This window comes from Salvelinus fontinalis, chromosome 19 (genome assembly GCF_029448725.1).
Source record: "Salvelinus fontinalis isolate EN_2023a chromosome 19, ASM2944872v1, whole genome shotgun sequence".
Classification (NCBI taxonomy): domain Eukaryota; kingdom Metazoa; phylum Chordata; class Actinopteri; order Salmoniformes; family Salmonidae; genus Salvelinus; species Salvelinus fontinalis.
The window spans coordinates 11,034,485-11,057,631 of record NC_074683.1 but is presented as its reverse complement, the minus strand read 5'-3'; the positions used below and the strand labels follow the sequence as shown (position 1 = coordinate 11,057,631).

At 43.7% G+C, this 23,147-nt stretch overlaps 1 long non-coding RNA gene and 1 pseudogene across 1 annotated transcript; both read left to right on the top strand.

Annotated features, from left to right (window-relative positions):
- The first annotated feature begins 12,004 nt into the window (after positions 1-12,004).
- LOC129817008 (cyclin-dependent kinase 5 activator 1-like) lies at positions 12,005-12,892 on the top strand (annotated as a pseudogene).
- A 2,269-nt stretch (positions 12,893-15,161) lies between these two features.
- On the top strand, positions 15,162-16,877 carry LOC129816989 (uncharacterized). The gene is made up of 2 exons (XR_008753645.1): positions 15,162-15,384; positions 16,418-16,877. It is a non-coding gene; the product is annotated as an uncharacterized LOC129816989 (long non-coding RNA).
- Positions 16,878-23,147: the final 6,270 nt, after the last annotated feature.

The following is a 23,147-nucleotide window of genomic DNA, read 5'->3' as shown; positions in this document are numbered from 1 at the left end:
GAATGCTGTTGTCTGCGTAGAGGTGGATCAGAGAATCACCAACAGCAAGAGCAACATCATTGATGTATACAGAGAAGAGAGTCGGCACGAGAAGTGAACCCTGTGGCACCCCCATAGAGACTACCAGAGGTCCGGACAACAGGTCCTCCGATTTGACACACTGAACTCTATCTGAGAAGCAGTTGGTGAACCAGGCGAGGAAGTCATTTGAGAAACCAAGGCTATTGAGTCTGCCGATAAGAATTGAGGTGATTGACAGAGTCAAAAGCCTTGACCAGGTTGATGAATACAGCTGCACAGTATTGTCACTTATCGATTGCGGTTATGATATCGTTTAGGACCTTGAGCGTGGCTGAGGTGCACCCATGACCAGCTCGGAAACCAGATTGCATAGCGGAGAAGGTACGATGGAATTCGAAATGGTCGGTGATCTGTTTGTTAACTTGGCTTTCGAAGACCTTAGAAAGGCATGGTAGGATAGATATAGGTCTGTAGCAATTTGGGTCTAGAGTGTTTCCCCCTTTGAAGAGGGGGATGACCGCTGTAGCTTTCCAATCTTCGGGGATCTCAGACGATACGAAAGAGAGGTTGAACAGGCTAGTAATACGATTTCGACGGATAATTTTAGAAAGAGAGGGTCCAGATTGTTTATCCCGGGTGATTTGTAGTGGTCCAGATTTTGCTGCTCTTTCAGAACATCAGCTATCTGCATTTGGGTGGAGGAGAAATGGGGGAGGCTTGGGCAAGTTGCTGTGGGGGTTGCAGGGCTGTTGACCGAGGTAGGGGTAGTAGCCTGGTGGAAAGCATGGCCAGCCGTAGAAAAAATGCTTATTGAAGTTCTCAATTATTGTGGATTTATCGGTGGTGACAGTGTTTCCTAGCCTCAGTGCAGTGGCCAGCTGGGAGGAGGTGCTCTTAATCTCCATGGACTTTACAGTGTCGCAGAACTTTTTGGAGTTTGTGCTACAGGATGCAAATTTCTGTTTGAAAAAGCTAGCCTTTGCTTTCCTAACTGACTGTGTATATTGGTTCCTAACTTTCCTGAAAAGTTGCACTTTCCTGAAAAGTTGCACAAAAACAGGATGCTGGTCAAGGGCAGTCAGGTCTGGAGTGAACCAAGGGCTTTATCTGTTCCTGGTTCTACATTTTTTGAATGGGGCATGCTTATTTAAGATGGTGAGGAAAGCACTTTTAAAGAATAACCAGGCATCCTCTACTAACGGAATGAGGTCAATATCCTTCCAGGATACCCAGGCCAGGTCAATTAGAAAGGCCTGCTCGCTGAAGTGTTTTAGGGAGCGTTTGACAGTGATGAGGGGTGGTCGTTTGACAGCAGACCCATTACGGACGCAGGCAATGAGGCAGTGATCGCTGAGATCCTGGTTGAAGACAGCAGAGGTGTATTTTGGAGGGCAGATTGGTCAGGATGATGTCTATGAGGGTGCCTGTGTTTACAGATTTGGGGTTGTACCTGGTGGGTTCATTGATCATTTGTGTGAGATTGAGGGCATCAAGCTTACATTGTAGGATGGCTGGGGTGTTAAGCATGTCCCAGTTTAGGTCACCTAACAGCACAAGCTCTGAAGATAGATGGGGGGCAATCAATTCACATATGGTGTCCAGGGCACAGCTGGGGGCAGAAGGTGTTCTATAGCAAGCGGCAACAGTGAGAGACTTGTTTCTGGAAAGGTGGATTTTTTTAAAGTAGAAGCTCAAATTGTTTGGGTACAGACCTGGATAGTAAGACAGAACTCTGCAGGCTATCTCTGCAGTAGATTGCAACTCCGCCCCCTTTGGCAGTTCTATCTTGTCAGAAAATGTTGTAGTTAGGGAAGGAAATGTCAGGATTTTTGGTGGTCTTCCTAAGCCAGGATTCAGACACGGCTAGGACATCCGGGTTGGCAGAGTGTGCTAAAGCCGTGAATAAAACAAACTTAGGGAGGAGGCTTCTAATGTTCAGATGCATGAAACCAAGGCTTTTACGGTTACAGAAGTCAACAAATGCGAGCGCCTGGGGAATGGGAGTGGAGCTAGGCAGGGCCTGGATTAACCTCTACATCACCAGAGGAACAGAGGAGGAGTAGGATAAGGGTACCGCTAAAGGCTATAAGAACTGGTCGTCTAGTACGTTCGGAACAGAGAGTAAAAGGAGCAGGTTTCTGGGCACGGTAGAGTAGATTCAAGGCATAATTATGAAAGTCTTCTACTATTCTTTCAAACAGGGGATTTTTTTCATTTTGAGCACCTTTCCCCTGAAAGGTCTGTGCACGGCCCTGTGTAGGTTTATGTTTTCAAATATTTGGTTTTAAGCTGGCATTGGACGTGGGAACGGGAGAACCCTTTTTCCCCAAATCGCAACTTCATATGCTTGGTTTAATTCTGATTGGACTGTGGAATCAATCACTTGCTTTCTAATGACGACCAGTAATTACTTCTGGATGAATTGTAGTCCAATAATGGACTAAAGGAGCCTAACGTTACTCCTTATAGTCCAAGGACCTTACATGTTCTGTTTAGAGGTGAATTGGCTCTGGCAACCAAAACAGCCAAATAATCAGTGGCAATTTTAGCATGTAAATCTTATTGGGGGAGGATGCATGCCAGCAAAGCCACTACATAACACAACACAACACTAAACAATACATTAAGTGCTCTATAACGGTGACAAACGGTGCCCACAAACTGTTAGGGCCTACATAAAGCTGTCCCAACAGCAGTCCCAACATTTTACCACTGCTACACCTGGCTATCAGCGAAGCCTTTTCTGGCAATGAAACCGTTCATTGATTTAATGCCTTAAAAAAAAGATAGCTGACGTGGCTGACTTGCTTAAACAAATGTGGTTTTTAATGACAATTGAGATGTACAAGCTATGGCATAAGGGGACAACAAGAGGAAAGGAGGTAATCTGTAATTTTGATAAAGACATTAATGAGCGAACTAGGACAGACGTAGTCAATATAATTATTTTTTCAGCACTTTTGGAATGTACAGGTACAGAATTCAGAACATGGGCCATTCTTACAGTGTTCTCCAAGTACATCAAGTCAGAACGGTAGTATAAATAAAGGGGACATATAATCAGACAATGAAAGCTCTTTCAATATTCGATGATTCCATTTCAATAAGACAGTTTATAGGCTACATGTGCACCACCAAGTCACCACCAAGATACTGTACGTTCCATATGTTTCCAAAACTGTACAGCAAGCAATGCGTTTTAACGTTCAGAACGAGCGTCGGGGCTCTCAACAAAACCAGACGATACTTGTCAATAGGCGCAAAAGGTAGTTAGCGTCTATGAATGTTTTAGAAGAATTGTAGAGGTATCATTGTCCGTAATTATCCCTCAACAGGCTGGTGTGATACATTTTTTGAGGGCAGGACAACATTGACGTTGGCCGAATGTATATGATTTTGCTTTCAGGATTTGTTTACACTTCAAGGATATCCGTACAAGATGCGTCTTCGACCACCTCCATAGGTGGTTTGGATGATCTAGTCACAATCAGATCACAATACATCTTTTGACTGTCTACACCTGTCAACAAATGTGGGCATAATCAAAATGTGGACAAGATCAGGACAACAGACACATGTCAGAGCCAGGTATAAACAGGGCTTTTGTTGTGCTGCTGTGTGTCTTATCAGGCTGTCTATGGCCAGCTGCAGTGGCAGGCAGACAACTCCCCCATGGAAGGACCTGTGATCTGGCTTGCCTGCCTGCCACCCCCTTCCCCCTCCCTCCCTCCATCATGCCTCTGGCCACAGTGCTGTGCAAAGCCCCTGCTGAAGGCCTTGATGGACAAGTCCTCGATAAGACAGGATACCTGATCCCTCTGTTTGCTTTTGATGTGCTCCACGACAACAGCCAGACAGATTCTTCTTGTAGAAAGAATGGGCTGAGGGTATAGGCTAGTGGGAAAGTGAGAGGCTTCATCTTTCTGGGAATGAGTGCTGAATGATTTCAGTATGGTAGTTCAATTAAATGTATTGTATTATTTCTTACTACTTGTCCTATACAATAGCATAGCATGGTAACTGTATGGGATTTATTTATTTATTTATATGTAACTATTTGTGAATAGTTTCACTCTCAAGCTTTACGAGCACTTGTCTTGCCATAAAAAATGGTTGCGTCTGAACCTTAAATGAAGGACAATTAAGTTCATGTATTTAGCAGAGAAAGAGCTTTTCCTGTAGTAGTAGTTGGTATAGGCAGGTTGTTTCCATTGGTTGTGTGACTAGACTCCTGGCAGTGGCAGATGGGTTGAAAGGAGGATTCTGTCATGATGGGCAATATTACCCTGATAGAGGCATTGGGGTCTACCATTTCACCGTCTGGACTAATTAAAATGCTTGCTTGAAGTGGTGAAGACTTGCTGACAGAATAGATCAACAAGCTGCCTCCATAGATACCATAGGGCATATACTCACTATTGGGACACATTCACTGTATGTCTGACTGAGGGACGAGCCTGCACCCTGGTGTTCGTTTTCAATAGTTCAGAAACAACTAGCACTTAGTTCCTGATGCACTACAAGAATACAAAAAATACTCAATTGAATCTGTGTACCCTACAGTTAAAAGTTTGCACTGTATAATAACAATTTTCAAAATGACATGACCCTCTCTTTCTAAATTAGTAAATGCAATTAAAACATAATGTAAAGTTTTGTTACATTGTCATAAAAACTGAAAATAGGAATAGACACTTTTATTATGACATTTTGGAACACAGGTTGGTACTCTGCACTATCACTAGCACTAAATGACCACAAGGTGGAGAACGCAACTGTGAGAATGGAAAGCAAGCTTTTCAGTGTTTCAGCACAGCAAGTGCTCGACCATTGAGTTAATCAAGACGCTTAAATAATAATGTAAACTTGATTGAGAACTCATCAAAATTACAATAACCACAATAAATGTAAAATAAATGTTGATGTTCATTTAGTTTTGTCTGTGCAACTTCACTATTTTCCTATTATGTGCTATTGGTTGTCATGAATAGTATTGTGGTGCAAGTTGCGTTTTACTTCCAACCGATATTCTACATCTGGTGGATTTGGACACAAGCCATTTCCTCCACCCAACTCCAATTGTTGTTAGTGAACAGATGTGATGTGAAGCCTGTCACTTCTCTCTACTCTCACACCCACTCACTCACTCCCCCTCCCTCTCTGTCCCTCTCTCTCTTTCCTTCTTTCGCTCTCTCTCTCTCTCTCCCTCTCCATCCCTCCCTCTCTTTTGCTCTCTCTCTAACCCCCCTCCCCCCTTTTCCTGACAGCAGTCATCTCTCTACGGCAGACTGACAGTATGAGGCAGCTCCTGCCCGGACCCTGCTGAGACTGAATCAAACTTTCACAGGAATCACTTTGCATATTCCCACGTCCAGTGCCAGCGCAAAACCAAATATTTGAAACACTATCAAATCTGCCCCTTCTGCAACACTGTCTCTTTCCTCCCTCTGCGCACATGTGTTAGTGTTCCAAAAGGATCATCAGCTTGAAGCATGGCCAACTGTTAGCTCATATCTGCCTGAACATCATTTTTTGAGAGGGGGAAGTCAATACACATTGATAAGTTTTAATAAAAATGGATTGATTAGCCCCAGACTGAGAATATTCAATAGCAGGAAATGGAATAAACGTATTAACAGTTTCTAAAACAAGAGCTGATCAGTGATTGATTTGATCATTCCCCATCATCAATATTCATTGAAGTCTTGTTAGATAAGAGCACCTTTCACCTGACACCACTTCACACTTCTACTGTCTGTCTTATCAATTCACTGCCCTGCAAAAGTATTCATCCCCCTTGGCGTTTTTCCGATTTTGTTGCATTACAACCTGTAATTTAAATAGATTTCTATTTGGATTTCATGTAATGGACATACACAAAATAGTCAGAAATTGAAAAAAGAACTTGTTAAAAAATATATATTAAAAAAAGGAAGAGTGGTGCGTGCATATGTATTCACCCCCTTTGTTATGAAGCCCCTAAATAATGTCTGGTGCAACCAATTACCTTCAGAAGTCACATAATTAGTTAAATAAAGTCCACCTGTGTGCAATCTAAGTGTCACATGATCTGTCACATAATCTTAGTATATATACACCTGTTCTGAAAGGCCCCAGAGTCTGCAACACCACCAAGCAAGTGGCACCATGAAAACCAAGGAGCTCTCTAAACAGGTCAGGGACAAAGTTGTGGAGAAGTACATATCAGGGTTGGGTTAGAAAGAAATATCAGAAACTTTGAACATCGCACAGAGCACCATTAAATCCATTCTTAAAAAATTGAAAGAATGGGGGAGCACGTGATGCCGCAGAGCTGAGCAGACGTTGACAAACCGAGCTCTTCAAAGTTATTCCATTATTACCTAAATAACAACGTTGAAACAATATTCTAACATCGGCTGATAAATTGTCAAGTACTTACCTTCCCAAAGAGCCATGGACCTCCGACCGAGAGGCAAGAAGGACGATCAAAACGTCATTGATTCCCAAGATAACGATAACGCTACAGCTAGCAAGATTAGCATTAGCCCTCATAACTCAGACGACAGTTCCAGACTGTTGCTCTTGGCAGGCTCGTACATGCTGTCTCTGGCTACTCTCCTCCGGGAAATTCAGGATGGTAACAAAGGTCTTTCTCTGAAAATTGACAAGAAATCGGCTGCACTCCATTCTTCCATTGACGACCTGAAATCCTCCATGAATGATCTCCTTTTGAGAACGACTGAGGCTGAGTTGCGCATTAGCACAGTTGAAGATACCATCACTCGACATGACCAGGTTCTGATACAACTGCAGAAGGACAATGCCTACCTCAAAAACAAGGTAGACCAGAGAAACAGAACAGACATAACAATATCCGTGTGGTGGGATTGAAAGAGGACAGCGAGGGCCGTGACTCGGTCCGTTTCTTCACTCAATGGATCCCTGATGTCCTAGGCATAATCAACTTCACCAAGCCATTGCAAATCGAAAGCGCCCACAGAGCATAAGCGCCGAAACCCCGGCCAGATGAGCCCCCACGGGCCGTCCTGATCAGGTTCCTCCGTTTCCAGGACAGAGAGAAGATACTGAAACTCGCAAGAGCCAAAGGGGACATCACCATCGATGGCAAGAGGGTCAGGCTTTTCCCGGATATGAGCGCGGATCTCGCCAGACGTTGCAAACAGTTCATGTTCTTAACCTCTTCCGGTGTGAAGTAATTGCTACTGTAGCTGGTTAAACTTAACTCAGCAAAAAAAGAAACGTCTCTTTTTCAGGACCCTGTCTTTCAAAGATAATTCGTAAAAATCTAAGTAATTTTCAGATCTTCATTGTAAAGGGTTTAAAGACTGTTTCCCATGCTTGTTCAATGAACCATAAGCAAATAATGAACATGCACCTGTGGAACTGTCACGTTCTGACCATAGTTCTTGTGTGTTGTGCTTGTTTTAGTGTTTGTCAGGACGTGAGCTGGGTGGGCATTCTATGTTGTGTGTCTAGTTTGTCCGTTTCTATGTTTGGCCTAATATGGTTCTCAATCAGAGGCAGATGTTTTGTGTTGTCTCTGATTGGGAATCATATATAGGTGGCTTGTTTTGTGTTGGGGTTTTGTGGGTGGTTGTTTCCTGTCTCTGTGTTTTCTTTGCACCAGCTAGGACTGTATCGGTTTGCCACTTTTTGTTATTTTGTATTTGTAAGTGTTCTCTGTTTATCATTTAATTAAACATGTTGAGCACTGGCTACGCTGCATGTTGGTCCGATCCCTGCTACACCTCCTCTTCTCTTGAAGAGAAGGAAGGCTGCCGTTACAGAACCACCCACCAATCTCAGACCAAGCAGCGTGGCTACGGGCAGCAGCAGCAGCAGCGGCCCACTACACAGGACTCCTGGACATGGGAGGACATTTTGGAGGGAAAAGGACACTGGGCTCACATTGGAGAATATCGCCGCTCTCGTGAAGAGATGGAGGCAGCTAAAGCCCAGGAGCGATGGTATGAGGAGGCAGCACGGAAGCGTGGCTGGAAGGCCGAGAAGAAACCCCAAAAATGTCTTGGGGGGGGGATAAAGGGTAGCGTGGCGAAGTCAGGTAGGAAACCTGCGCCCACTTCCCATGCTTACCGTGGGGAGCGGGAGTACGGGCAGACACCGTGTTATGCGGAAGAGTGCACGGTGTCTCCTGTACGTGTGCTAAGCCCGGTGCGGTACATTCCAGCTCCACGTATCGGCCGGGCTAGAGTGAGCATTGAGCCAGGTGCCATGAAGCCGGCTCAACGCGTCTGGTCTCGAGTGCGTCTCCTCGGGCCGGCATACATGGCACCAGCCTTACGCATGGTGTCCCCGGTTCGCCAACACAGCCCAGTGCGGGTTATTCCACCTCCCCGCACTGGTCGGGCTACGGGGAGCATTCAACCAGGTAAGGTTGGGCAGGCTCAGTGCTCAAGGGAGCCAGTACGCCTGCACGGTCCGGTATATCCGGCGCCACTTTCCCGCCCCAGCCCAGTACCACCAGTGCCTACACCACGCACCAGGCTTCCTGTGCGTCTCCAGAACTCTGTTCCTCCTCCAAGCACTCTCCCTATGGTGCGTGACTCCAGCCCAGTACCTCCAGTTCCGGCACCACGCACCAAGCCTATAGTGCGCCTCGAGAGTCCAGTGTGCCCTGTTCCTGCTCCCCGCACTAGCCTTGAGGTGCGTGTCTCCAGTCCGGTACTACCAGTTCCGGTACCACGCACCAGGCCTATAGTGCGCCTCGAGAGTCCAGTGTGCCCTGTTCCTGCTCCCCGCACTAGCCTTGAGGTGCGTGTCTCCAGTCCGGTACTACCAGTTCCGGTACCACGCACCAGGCCAATAGTGCGCCTCGAGAGTCCAGTGTGCCCTGTTCCTGCTCCCCGCACTAGCCTTGAGGTGCGTGTCTCCAGTCCGGTACCACCAGTTCCGGCACCACGCACCAGGCCTACTGTGCGCCTCAGAAGGTCAGAGTCGGCCGTTTGTCCAACGCCGCCTGCACTGCCTGTCTGCCCAGCGCCGTCTGAGCTGCCTGCCTGCCCAGCGCCGTCTGAGAAACCCGTCTGCCCAGCGCCGTCTGAGCCACCCGTCTGTCCCGAGCCATTAGAGCCGCCCGTCAGTCAGGAGCCGCTAGAGCCGTCCGTCAGTCAGGAGCCGCTAGAGCCGTCCGTCAGTCAGGAGCTGCCAGAGCTGTCAGCCAGTCAGGAGCTGCCAGAGCCGCCAGCCAGTCAGGAGCGGCCAGAGCCGCCCGCCAGTCAGGAGCTGCCAGAGCCGCCCGCCAGTCAGGAGCTGCCAGAGCCGCCCGCCAGTCAGGAGCTGCCAGACCTGCCTGCCAGTCATGAGCTGCCTGCCAGTCATGAGCTGCCTGCCAGTCATGAGCTGCCCTTCAGTCATGAGCTGCCCCTCAGCCCGGAGCTGCCCCTCAGTCCGGAGCTGCCCCTCAGTCCGGAGCTGCCCTTTAGTCCAGAGCTGCCTCTCTGTCCGGAGCTGTCCTTCAGTCCAGAGCTGCCCCTCTGTCCTGAGCTACCTCTCTGTCCTGAGCTACCTCTCTGTCCTGAGCTGTCTCCTCAGTTTAGTGGGGACCTTGGTGAGGATTCCTAGGCCAAGGTTGGGGGCGAGGGTCGCCACTCAAAGGACGCTAAGGAGGGGGACAAAGACAATGGTGGAGTGGTGGCCTCGTCCTGCGCCACCGCGGACAGATGCCCACCCAGACCCTCCCCTTGAGTTCTAGGGGTGCGTTCGGAGTCCGCACCTCAGGAGGGGGGTACTGTCACGTTCTGACCATAGTTCTTGTGTGTTGTGCTTGTTTTAGTGTTGGTCAGGACGTGAGCTGGGTGGGCATTCTATGTTGTGTGTCTAGTTTGTCCGTTTCTATGTTTGGCCTAATATGGTTCTCAATCAGAGGCAGATGTTTTGTGTTGTCTCTGATTGGGAATCATATATAGGTGGCTTGTTTTGTGTTGGGGTTTTGTGGGTGGTTGTTTCCTGTCTCTGTGTTTTCTCTGCACCAGCTAGGACTGTATCGGTTTGCCACTTTTTGTTATTTTGTATTTGTAAGTGTTCTCTGTTTATCATTTAATTAAACATGTTGAGCACTGGCTACGCTGCTTGTTGGTCCGATCCCTGCTACACCTCCTCTTCTCTTGAAGAGAAGGAAGGCTGCCGTTACAAGAACGGTTGTTAAGACACTAACAGCTTACAGACGGTAGGCAATTAAGGTCACAGTTATGAAAATTTAGGACACTAAAGAGGCCTTTCTACTGACTCTGAAAAACACTAAAAGAAAGATGCCCTGCTCATCTGCGTGAATGTGCCTTAGGCATTCTGCAAGGAGGCATGAGGACTGCAGGTGTGGCCAGGGCAATAAATTGCAATGTCCGTACTGTGAGACGCCTAAGACAGCACTACAGGGAGACAGGATGGACAGCTGATCGTCCTCGCAGTGGCAGACCGCATGTAACAACACCTGCACAGGATCGGTACATCTGAACATCCACAGGTACAGGATGGTAGCAACAACAACTGCCTGAGTTACACCAGGAACACACAATCCCTCCATCAGTGCTCAGACTGTCCGTAATAGGCTGAGAGAGGCTGGACTGAGGACTTGTAGGCCTGTTGTAAGGCAGGTCCTCACCAAACATCACCGGCAACAACGTCACCTATGGGCCCAAACCCACCTTCACTGGACCAGACTGGACTGGCAAAAAGTGCTCTTCACTGACGAGTTGTGTTTTTGTCTCACCAGGGGTTATGGTCCGATTCATGTTTATCGTTGAAGGAAGGAGCATTACACCGAGGCCTGTACTCTAGAGTGGGATCGATTTGGAGGTGGAGGGTCACAGCATCATTGGACTGAGCTTGTTGTGATTGCAGGCAATTTCAACGCTGTGCATTACAGAGAAGACATCCTCTTCCCTCATGTGGTACCCTTCCTGCAGGCTCATCCTGACATGACCCTCCAGCATGACAATGCCCCCAGCCATACTGCTCGTTCTGTGTGTGATTTCCTGCAAGACAGGAATGTCAGTGTTCTGCCATGGCCAGCGAAGAGCCTGGATCTTAATCCCATTGAGCACGTCTGGGACCTGTTGGATCGGGGGGTGAGAGCTAGGGCCATTCCCCACAGAAATGTCCGGGAACATGCAGGTGCCTTGCTAGAAGAGTGGGGTAAAATCTCACAGCAAGAACTGGCAAATCTGGTGCAGTCCATGAGGAGAAGATGCACTGCAATACTTAATGCAGCTGGTGGCCACACCATATACTGACTGTTACTTTTTATTTTGCCCCCCCCCCCCCCCCCCTCCACCTTTGTTCAGGCACACATTATTCCATGTCTGTTAGTCACATGTCTGTGGAACTTGTTCAGTTTATGTCTCAGTTGTTGAATCTTATGTTCATAGAAATATTTACACATGTTAAGTTTTCTGAAAATAAACGCAGTTGATAGTAAGAGGACGTTTCTTTTTTTGCTGAGTTTATATTTTCAGAGTAGCTTTCCCAACACTGGTTGTACTTTATATAATGTACTTACTTTAAAAGCCCTAAATTCCCATGAAAGTATGCCTTCCCCTGTAGGCCCTTTCAATACCTTTCATTTTCTCAAATTATTCATATTGCTTTGCGCAATGTAAGTCTAGATGTTTAAAGTCTTCTTAATGAGGTTATCTATCAATGGAAGCTTGTTCTCGAAAATTATATCCAATGAAATGTGATGTGTTCACTGATTATCTCTCTCATTGGTCCAACCAGCTGACAGTCTTTCCCTATGTATGGGGGTAGGCAAATTCTTCAGATTTGAACAACTAAGCCTTGTTTACAGAATTATCCCTGCTGCTTTTGACTGTCTCTAAATCCCTCACTGAGTGTAAAGTTATGTCTGTTTACTGTTGAGTGTTTGTGGTGCTCTGACTTGACCGCCACCGTATCCCAGAGTGAATTCTCTGCAGGGGAGGAACGTCATCTCTCCAGGCCGTAGCTGTGAAGAGAAGGTTATAGGATGGGAACGGTGCTCTCCATATACCCAACATCAAAGAAGGAGGCTATTCTGGGTGACAGAAAAGAGGGGGACCATGGAATCAAAACGGGGAGCGTAAAAAAGCAGTCCATGCTTGTCTCAGCTCTCACATTTAAGAAAATGGTTGTCAACTCGACCAAGAAAAAGAGTTGCAAGAAAGTCAACCCAAACGCCTCACAGGTGAACAACAGCCACGTAAATCAGCTTAATAATGAAAATAACAAGAAATCCCAGCAATCGAGTACAGATGGTAAGAAAGGACCACTCACTGTACCAGTGCCGATGGTTACTACCCAAAGTCTTCAACCCTAGGTCCCCTCTGAGAATGTGAAACTCTTAGCTGTCCAAAAGCAACCTAGCAAAGTAGACCTCCTCTCACCGAGGTGTGTGATTGTCCAGGCATCGACCGGCGAGCTGTTGCGCTGTCTGGGAGAATTGACATGCCGGATATGATTTAAAGTGAAGCTCACTTACAGTGAGGTCATTATATAGTTCCGTAATGTCGACCAAACCCTTCTCCTCCAAGGCTGGCAGGACCAGGGATTCATTACAACTGCTAACTTGATCTTCGTCTACCTGCTCTGTAAGGAATCGATACCCGATGATATCGATAGCGCATCCGAACTCCATAGTATCATCCTGCTCTGTCTTTGTCTATCCTACTCGTACATGGGTCATGAGATATCTTACCGTCTGAAACCATTCATGATTATGGCCAATGAGGATCATTTCTGGGATAGTTCTATGAGCATCATCAATAACACAAGTGACAAAATGTTGCAGTTAAATGCAGACTCTTACTTTTTCACGGAGGTGTTTCAAGAGCTAAAAGACGAAGGAAAGTCTAGGGACAAAGACTTGGACCATTAAATCAAAGGCGAACTCTGATGAATGTTTCACAAAACCAATGGAGTCGTGGTTTGAATATAATATTTTACAGTTTTCAAGGCCAAGGCCTACTAGATTGTAGAATCCAGTCTATTCGTTTCTAAAATATTCATGTTGACTTGTACCAGTGTTAAAACAAACTGTAGTAGCCTACGGAACAACTGTAAATGCATGCTGAAGTATTCTAAAAGTAGGCATATCTCCTTTGTAAACTTTTGCAAATACTGTAGGATTGTCACAAGGACACTGTGGATAATAGAAATGTCTGCAAATACATCAATGTATGGGTAATCTAGCGTACTTTTATAATTATCTGGGTGTTCAGTTAGGGAGTTCTGTTGTGGGCAAGAATAGCAGCATGTCATAGGTCAAGATGCAAGATGCGGAACAATCCATTGTACTGGATAGCCTTTCCTTACGCATCGCTCCTGCTGAAGCCTATGCTAGCTCTTTGGACATGATAGAATGGAATGTACAACTAAAGAGATTATTTATCGTCATTTGTGCCAATTAAAAACTGGTTTACATAAAGTTATAGCAGATTGCCTGCATTTGCAAAATAAATATTAATATACGTATATATGTTTGTTTTTTATTGAGCCATTTTGTTGACGTACTTGTTGAAGCAAAAAATATCAGTTACACTGGTTTCTGAATGTAATGTGCCCTATGTGTAAACTTGTAATGGTGCAAGAGCTGGCAGCTGCTTTTCAGCATTGTAGGTGCATCTCTCCAATCACCCTGGTCTCAGAGCATTTTGTATTATTCTGTATGTAAATCAGAACACTCCATTTAGTATGATATGTTGCATTTTGTGTGGTTACATAAGACAGATGGCTACTTAAGGCAAGAACAAAAGGAGGGTGTTTGGTAAGGGTGGATGGGTGGACGTATAACGCAAACGTCTAGAAAACCAAATGTTGCGAGCTTGAATCTCATCATGGACAACCTGAGCATTTTAGCTAATTAGCTACTTTGCAACTACTTAGCATGTTAGCTAAGCCTTCCCCTAACCCAAACCTTAAACCTTTTAGCTAACCCTTCACCTAACCCAAACCTTAACCCTTTTAGCTATCCGTTCCCCTAACCTTAACCCTTTAATCTAACTCCTAAATTTAACCGTAACCTCTAACCGCTAACTCCTAGTCTAGCTAATCTTAGCAAGCTCGCTAACATTAGCCACCTAGCTAGAATTCGTAACATATCATACGTTTTTCGAATTCAGTACATTTAGCAAATTTGTAACATATAATACAAATTGTCATTCATAACATAGCATACGCAATGGGTGATGGTCATCCACAAATGAATACATACCACACGAAATTTAACATATCATACTAAATGGATGGTCTCAGATTTACGTACAGAGTAATACGAAATGCTCTGAGACCAGGTTGCTCTGCATTAAAACATTGGAGTAGATTTGCAGCTATTTGCACAGTCTGAAAGAAGGCCATGCCAATATAATGTATTTAAGCAACAAGGCACGCGAGGCAACCCATTTACCTGTGACTCTCTTCATGATACAGCACTGCCTCGGGTGCCTTATTTATTTTATAAAATGGTTACCAACGTATAAAAATCTGTTCTGGGCTTGGGGACTGTGAAGAGATCTCTGGTGGCATGTCTTGTGGGGCATGCATGGGTGTCCGAGCTGTGTGCCAGTAGTTCAAACAGACAGCTCGGTGCATTCAGCATGTCAATGCCTCTCACAAATACAAGTAGTGATGAAGTCAATCTCTCCTCCACTTTGAGCCAGGAGAGATTGACATGCATATTTATCATTTTAGCTCTCTGTGTACATCCAAGGTCCAGCCGTGTTGCCCTGTTCTGACCACGTGACTGAACAGTAGTCCAGGTGCGACAAAGCTAGGACCTGCCTTGTTGATAGTGCTGTTAAGAATGTAACGCTTTATTATGAATAGACTTCTCCCCATCGTACCTGCTGTTGTATCAATATGTTTTGACAATGACAGTTTACAATCCAGGGTTACGCCAAGCAGTTTAGTCACCTCAACTTTCTCAATTTCCACATTATTTAGACACCCTAAAGACTGCACATCATGCTTCACCATCAGCCATAAACATCTTAAGAATAAGCTACCAGCCAAACAAGCTTGTAAACAATGTAAACAATACATTTTAATCTTTCCTTCCATATTTTCATTTAAATTCATACAATTTCATTCTTCCACCAGAAGATACAGAAGGCTTGCGGTTGATGTAGAACGCCTCCTGGTGGCCATGTTGGAAGACCACCGCATTGATTCTTTTGACAACAACAGCTGAGTGGCTACCCCAAACTGCATGATAACAGTGCCTAAAACTAGTTGCTGCTCTAACAAGGCAGATTCCCCGCAATCATGAAACCTCATTGGTGACATCAACGAGATAAGACTCAAGGACTGTCAGAAAAGAGAATTAACCTTTTGGCCCGTCAAGACCTCAACACAGACAGCAGTCAATACAAGGTTTGCTACGATAATTTCATTACTGTTAAATCAAATCTGATCGATTTCGAGTTTAGTTTCGCTGTTCTGATAAGCAGTTGTTAGCTAGCTTGTAGTCTAGTTATTAGCATTAGTTATTAGCATGTGTCGCTTGAGTTTCATGTTTTGGCGAAGCAATTTTTCACCCTTTATAACAAAGTATTGCATGCATTCCTCTAGCATCGCATTTGCAGACTAATGTAAGCCTGAGGAGTAGATTGGATAGTGATAATTTAGGCTCATAATAAACACGTAGTGGCATAGGTTTATAGGCTATACCAGAGACATTTCTTTCCTTTGCAGAGGGGGGAATGTAGTCTTTGATAAACATTTAATGCAATTCTACTACACTTTATATGACTGGAGGGGAGAATATTGTTTAATACGATGGTAGTCTAGGCCTACTCTACTGACACTGACAACAAATAAATAAAAACGAACTCGTCTTGAAAGCAACCATGTAATCTAGGCTGAAAAGTGGTCCTGGATAAAAGGGATCCAGCTTTTGTCAAATTAACGTAAACATTTATATTTTTGCATTTTATCTAACCCTATTTTTTTCCCTAAATTTAACCTAATTCTCCTAACCTGCTGCATAAATTTTCTTAATCTGCTATGAAATGTCAAATATTACATTAATTTGACAAAAGCTGGATACCTTCTAGCCATGACCGTGAAAAGCAGTGACGCAAATTGTCCATATAGCCTGGAGGACATTATTGTCCAAAAAAACTCCAAATATTATCATATTCATATTATCATATTCATATGATAAGCCATTGATAACTGGAGGGGAAATGTATGGACATTACAGCATAGGACAAAGGCCAAAATGGGATCGGACAACCTGATGTGTTGACTATTGGTTGTTCCAGCCCAACAATAGATTTAATCTTTATATGACACTAAAACACCTGAATGAATTAAACACAACCATCACAACTGATGTTATAGGTGACCTGAAGAAGGGATATTCTAACATCAGGTGTACTTCTCTTTTGTTTATGTACTGTAGGTTCACCAGCTGACCTCTAATCAAGACACCCATGTCAACCGGATTCCCACTGTGGAGATGAGCAATGCCACATCAGTTTCTACTTCTACTTTGTCCTTTTCCAAAAATGAAAGGACACATCCGTCAGTTATACGAGATTGTTATAGGCTGTGCTTTGGACAATCTGAATGATTCTGTTGAGCCATTTCCGTAGAGAGCACATTCACCTTGTCATCATGACAAACGTGCCCCCTTAAACTGTGTGAATATATAAAGTGTAATTTGGAAAGTGTAAAATAATATTGTTGATATTGTAAACATACTGTAATTTAATATTAGGCTATATTGTTGTATGAGTGAAATGACAAGTATTTTGTCGTCTCTGCTCTGCCTAACCCCATTGAATATTGTAAATATCAAAAGTAAGCTTTGGCAATATGTATATTGTTACGTCATGCCAATAAAGATAATTGAATTGAGAGAGTGAGTGTGTGCTGGAAGTATAGCTGTTGCTGAGGCAGTGATGACCTGAAGAGCCTCTCATCCACTTTCAATTGCTAAGCCTTTCGCCTTCATCTGTTGGCTATTTGCATCCTTTTTATGCAATATATATTAGAATAAATATGCAGGCCATACTGTTAAGTGTATCATAACATTAGGGGGTGGTTGCATAGTCTTTAAATAATCAAAGGACTTTACGCATTTCAAGAGAGTGAAACACTGATACGTTGTGGATATTTGCGACTACTAGAAACCCTGTTAACATACCTGGTCTATAAAGATACACATTTCATTTTGGAAATCAATTTTGGTCATGACAATAACTTATGTGATCAGTATGACAATTACCCACTTTACTCTGAAAGGTCGGATTATATCTTCATGAGACAATGTGGTTAACATTGATACAAGAGGATTTCCCAGAACTAGTACACGTTAGCCAAAGGCTCCTCCAGTTGATTGGTTGGAATTTGCTGCAGTCTGATAGAAGTGTCTGTGTGACGACGTTGTAGGCTGCAGTCTGAGCTTTGTCGGGTCCTAGGAATGTATAATCGAATAGGGTGCCATTTGAGATGCAGGCCGGGGTCTGATGGCTGGCTGGCGCATTCCTCTCCTCTCCCTCATCTCTATAGTAACCAGTGGCTATTAGCCACATTGTCACATCAAGCGTTGGCCGAAGAGCAACACTGCAGACAGAGCCCACCGTGGAATCAATAAGAACACTCATCCACAATGTCTGAGTGTGAGATGACCCATGTACTGTAGCCTGATACTGTGGGCAGATATAGGCCACATTAAGTTTTTCAAAGCTTCTTTATCTACCATAATGACATAGGTTATGTCTAATGGATTTGATAAAAAATTATGCAGAATGTCATTGTAGTGGTGCTGAGGTATAGCTTGGTGGTGCAGTCTGTTTTTTGTATTAACCACCTCTTTTCTGTTTTCATTCCCATCCTCATATCAAAATGGATTTCTGAGAGAAAGTCCACATGAAATGCAACATTAGCCAACACTTCCCTAAATTCCCTTTGACCTGACAAGTTCATTGAATACAGCTCAGGGTTCAACTCCATGGTAACCGCCAAGCTCATCACTCAGCTAAGGACCCTGGGACTGAACACCTCCCTCTGCAACTGGATCTTGGACTTCCCCGTGTGGCGAGGGTAGGCCACAACACATCAGCCGCACTGACCCTCAACACAAGGGCCCCTCAGGGGTGCGTGCTTAGTCCCCTCCTGTACTCCCTGTTCACCCACGCCTGAGTGGCCGCACACGACTCCAACACCATCAAGTTTGCGAACATCACGACGGTGGTAGGCCTGGTAGACACACACCAACACAGTCATGAAAAGGGCACGACAACGCCTCTTCCCCCTCAGGAGGAGGCGGAACAGATTTGGCATGGGCCCTCAGATCCTCAAAAAGTTCTACAGCTGCACCATTGATAGCACTGACCCGCCGTTCTCTACAACACTGTCGTTCTCTACAACACTGTCGTTCTCTACAACACTGTCGTTCTCTACAACACTGTCGTTCTCTACAACACTGTCGTTCTATACAACACTGTCGTTCTCTACAACACTGTCGTTCTCTACAACACTGTCGTTCTCTACAACACTGTCGTTCTCTACAACACTGTCGTTCTCTACAACACTGTCGTTCTCTACAACACTGTCGTTCTCTACAACACTGTCGTTCTATACAACACTGTCGTTCTCTACAATACTGTCGTTCTCTACAACTCTGTCATTCTCTACAACACTGTCGTTCTCTACAACACTGTCGTTCTCTACAACACTGTCGTTCTCTACAACACTGTCGTTCTCTACAACACTGTCGTTCTCTACAACACTGTCGTTCTCTACAATACTGTCGTTCTCTACAACACTGTCGTTCTCTACAACACTGTCGTTCTCTACAACACTGTCGTTCTCTACAACACTGTCGTTCTCTACAACACTGTCGTTCTCTACAACACTGTCGTTCTCTACAACACTGTCGTTCTCTACAACACTGTCGTTCTCTACAACACTGTCGTTCTCTACAACACTGTCGTTCTCTACAATACTGTCGTTCTCTACAATACTGTCGTTCTCTACAACACTGTCGTTCTCTACAACACTGTCGTTCTCTACAACACTGTCGTTCTCTACAACACTGTCGTTCTCTACAACACTGTCGTTCTCTACAACACTGTCGTTCTCTACAACACTGTCGTTCTCTACAACACTATAGTTGGACAAAGTTAGCTGCTCTTTAGATCTCTATTACATAGAGATGTAGGATCTTCATTTGAGCCAGTTTGATACAGCAGGAAAATAATACTGCAGCATCAGGAAATGTGAATTATTATATGGATTATAATTAACTGACATTTTTTGTAGGGGTTGGTACAATTTTCATTGGGGCAAATTAAGTCTGAATTTTCTAAGTGGAATTTACAAACTTTAAAACTCAAATACACTACAAGTTTGCAATTCTCCGCAACAAAAGAGTGATCAAAATTAAGATCCTACATCTTTACACTGAGACAGAATCAGACAAACTGACCAGTCATTGCTTCAACTACACCCCTTCTAATCTGAAATTACTTCAGACAAGCCATTGACACCTATAACATTTTCGCAAGTTTCCCCTTGGATAGGCCAGCTGCAAAGTCAAAAATGGCTGTATTGTACAAATGTAATTTAAGGTTAGTGTTAAGCATTAGGGTTAGAAGTGTGGTTAAGTTTAGAGTTAAGGTTAGGGTTAGGTTTAAAATCAGATTTTATGACACTACAGAGCTGTCTCCAGATTAATGACGAAAAATGCTAGAATGCAACATTTTCACTCCGATGATGTAATACAAGGTCAAAATATCTGTGCTTGAGCATTATGTCTATGAATAGTAAAATCGTTCATGTCATGTTTAGATGGGTGTATTAATGTTGATCTATATATATTAGATTTATATTTATCTTAAATGTTGTATTGACTGTAGTGAAATCCCATCTTTTGGTCATTGTTCCACTGTGGTAGAGGTATGACTTAAAAGCAAAGTTCAACTAAATGGAAACTAAAGTGGAACAAGGAACGTGAGGGATTGTGGGCTATTCTTTTCACTTACTATGACTGCCACTCCTAATCTGTTCAACAAGATTATACCTGATCCTGCATGTAGTTGCAGTCAACTCGACTAGCTACAATATAGGACACCACTCAACTGCAGCTATATTGACTGAGCTTAATCCACTTTAGCCCAGTTTACAGTGAATGGGTTGAGGTAAAAGATCACGCTGTGGGTGGTAGAACGCGTAGTTGTGAACGGTAGCTGAGGACACAGAGTCATGTTTACCATTGAGAGAGAAAGGTGACTCCCTCTGCTGAAAATGTACGACAATGAATGACCAACTGACCGAGAATAGTGATCCCTGAATTTCAAAAACCTACACATTTATCTGTGTCCCTGTGCTTGTATTGCACCTTATGGATGATCAAAACTCAATTATTTGCTGGTGTCAAATCTAGGGAATACAGTGTCTGTTACGGGTGACGTTTAAAACAGTTTAGCCAGACTTTCCACAATGAATCCCATCACATGTGTTTATGTAACAGATGACAGTAGAGCAAAGGACACAGGGAGGAGGCATCTTTCTTGATGAAACTGCTTACTGACATGTTATATATGCCATTTAGCAGACACTTTTATCCAACGCAATTTACAGTCATGCATGAATACATTTTGTGGTTGGCCACAGCAGGAATCAATCACACAACCTTGCATTGCAAGCGCCATGCTCTGTCTACTCAACCAGAGAGGACCACAGAGCCACGGAGAACCAATAACAAATGTATTTTTCTGGCTGCTCCTTATCTCTGTCAGGACTAGACAAAAGCGTTGCCGTTCACAGTATAAAGTATCACAGAACAATATACCAATGGTTCAATTTTATCGAGTCCTTGATTTGCAGTCACATATTTCCAGAAATGTGCAATAAAATGGCTCCAGGGTTTTAAAATCTCTCCTCTCATGAGGCAGTTATATAATAGAGCTTGTAGGTGTGGTGTGTGACTGAGCCCATTTGGATTAGTTTAATAATACCTCCCACTGGCTGCGAGTTAGAGTTAGTCAGTTACTGACTCGATCACTTCAAAACAACAGTCAGAGAACACTGACCCTTAACCCCTGGGATAACACCTCCTCACACACAAAGTACTGATGTACTCAAATCAGTGACCATCTGATTTATTTGAACAGTTTTACCAAGATGTCAATGGATGAAATTTGCATGAAATGGAGAAAAATTGCCCATTTCTAAACTTTTCAATTTCTCAACTTTGGGGGACACTTTGGGTTGAACTGGTGTGTCCATTAGTGAAGTCACAAGGGACTGAAATAAAACATTCATGTAAAATGTCATTTCTGGTTAATTAAGAGGGTATAGACAGAGATAATGTCACATACATATATTGTGCAATGATAAAAGAAATGCAGGTATATGAAGATAATACCTAATATCTCTGTTCAGTACATTGATCACATTGTATACCTGTTCTAGTTTGCTGTACTTTCACGTTCACGCTGTGTAAGCCCTGATCAGGGAAAACAATTCCCAATTCCCATCCTAAAACGGTACCACGTTGAAAGTCACTGAGCTCTTCAGTAAAGCCATTCTACTGCCAATGTTTGTCCATGGAGATCGCATGGCTGTGTGCTCGGTTTTATACACCTGTCAGCAACGGGTGTGGATGAAATAGCCAAATCCACTAATTTGAAGGGGTGTTCCCATACTTTTGTATATATAGTGTTTTTAAAATAATTAATCTACCTTGCGGATCTGTTTGAACAATTTGCACATTCGGATCAAAATTATTGTTAATTAATATCATCACACTTTTTGAGTTTATTTGCCCATGGGAGAAGTATATTTCGACACCCCCAGTCCTTTTTCCACACAACTTCATCTAAAATTGTTGAATGAGTATCCTGTAAACAATAGATATTATATTCCTTCTCTTTCAGCCAGGTAAATACTGATTGTCTTTTCTTATTATCTACTAAGTCATTAGAATTATAACTGGCTATACTTATTTCACCATTTACTATAATGAGATAAAACTTTCCGTTCTATTTATCTTAATATATGTTTGTAAACTTACCATTGAAGAGTACCATAATGATTGAGTGTCCATATAGCAGTACCATGATATTTGCACTGCTAAACCTCCAATTGTTTGTCACTATTCCACCCGCTAAATCCTCCCCCCAACCCAAGTTGGGTTGTTGTCCCAGTGACTGGAAGACCTCCCTTGTCCACCTGGCTTCTAGGGCCTTTGAGCGATTGGGACCCATCTTTTAAAAAGAGCACACGGTGCCACCCACAGAACAGAAGCAGATTAACTGCCAAAAACATTTCCAACGCCCTCACCTCGATTGTATTGTATTCAGTTATTTAAACATATATACAGTACCAGTCAAATGTTTGGACACACCTACTAATACTAAAGGATTTTTCTTTATTTGACTATGTTTTACATTGTTAAACAAATGTAGATTTTAGATTCTTCAAAGTAACCACCCTTTGCCTTTATGACAGCTTTGCACAATCTTGGCATTCTCTCAACCAGCTTCATGAGGAATGATTTTCCAACAGTATTGAAGGAGTTCCCACATATGCTGAGCATTTGTTGGCTGCTTTTCCTTCACTGTGTGGTCCAACTCATCCCAAACCATCTCAAATGAGTTGAGGTCGGGTGATTGCGGAGGCCAGGTCATCTGATGCAACATTCCATCACTCTCCTTCTTGGTCAAATAGCCCTTACACAGCCTGGAGGTGTGTTGGGTCATTGTCCTGTTGAAAAAAAAAGATAATCCCACTAAGAGCAAACCAAATGGGATCAAATCAGATCAAAGTCTATTTGTCACATACATATGGTTAGCAGATGTTAATGCGAGTGTAGCGAAATGCTTGTGCTTCTAGTTCCGACAGTGCAGTAATATCTAACAAGTAATCCAACAATTCCCCAACAACTACCTAATACACACACATCTAAAGGGGTGAATGAGAACATGTCCAGGTAAGTATATGGATGAGCGATGGCCGAGCGGCATAGGCAAGGTGCAATAGATGGTATAAAATATAGTATATACATGTGATATGAGTAATGTATGATATGTAAACATGATTAAAGTGGCATTATTATTGTATAAAGTGACTAGTGATCCATTTATTAAAGTGGCCAGTGATTGGGTCTCAATGTAGGCAGC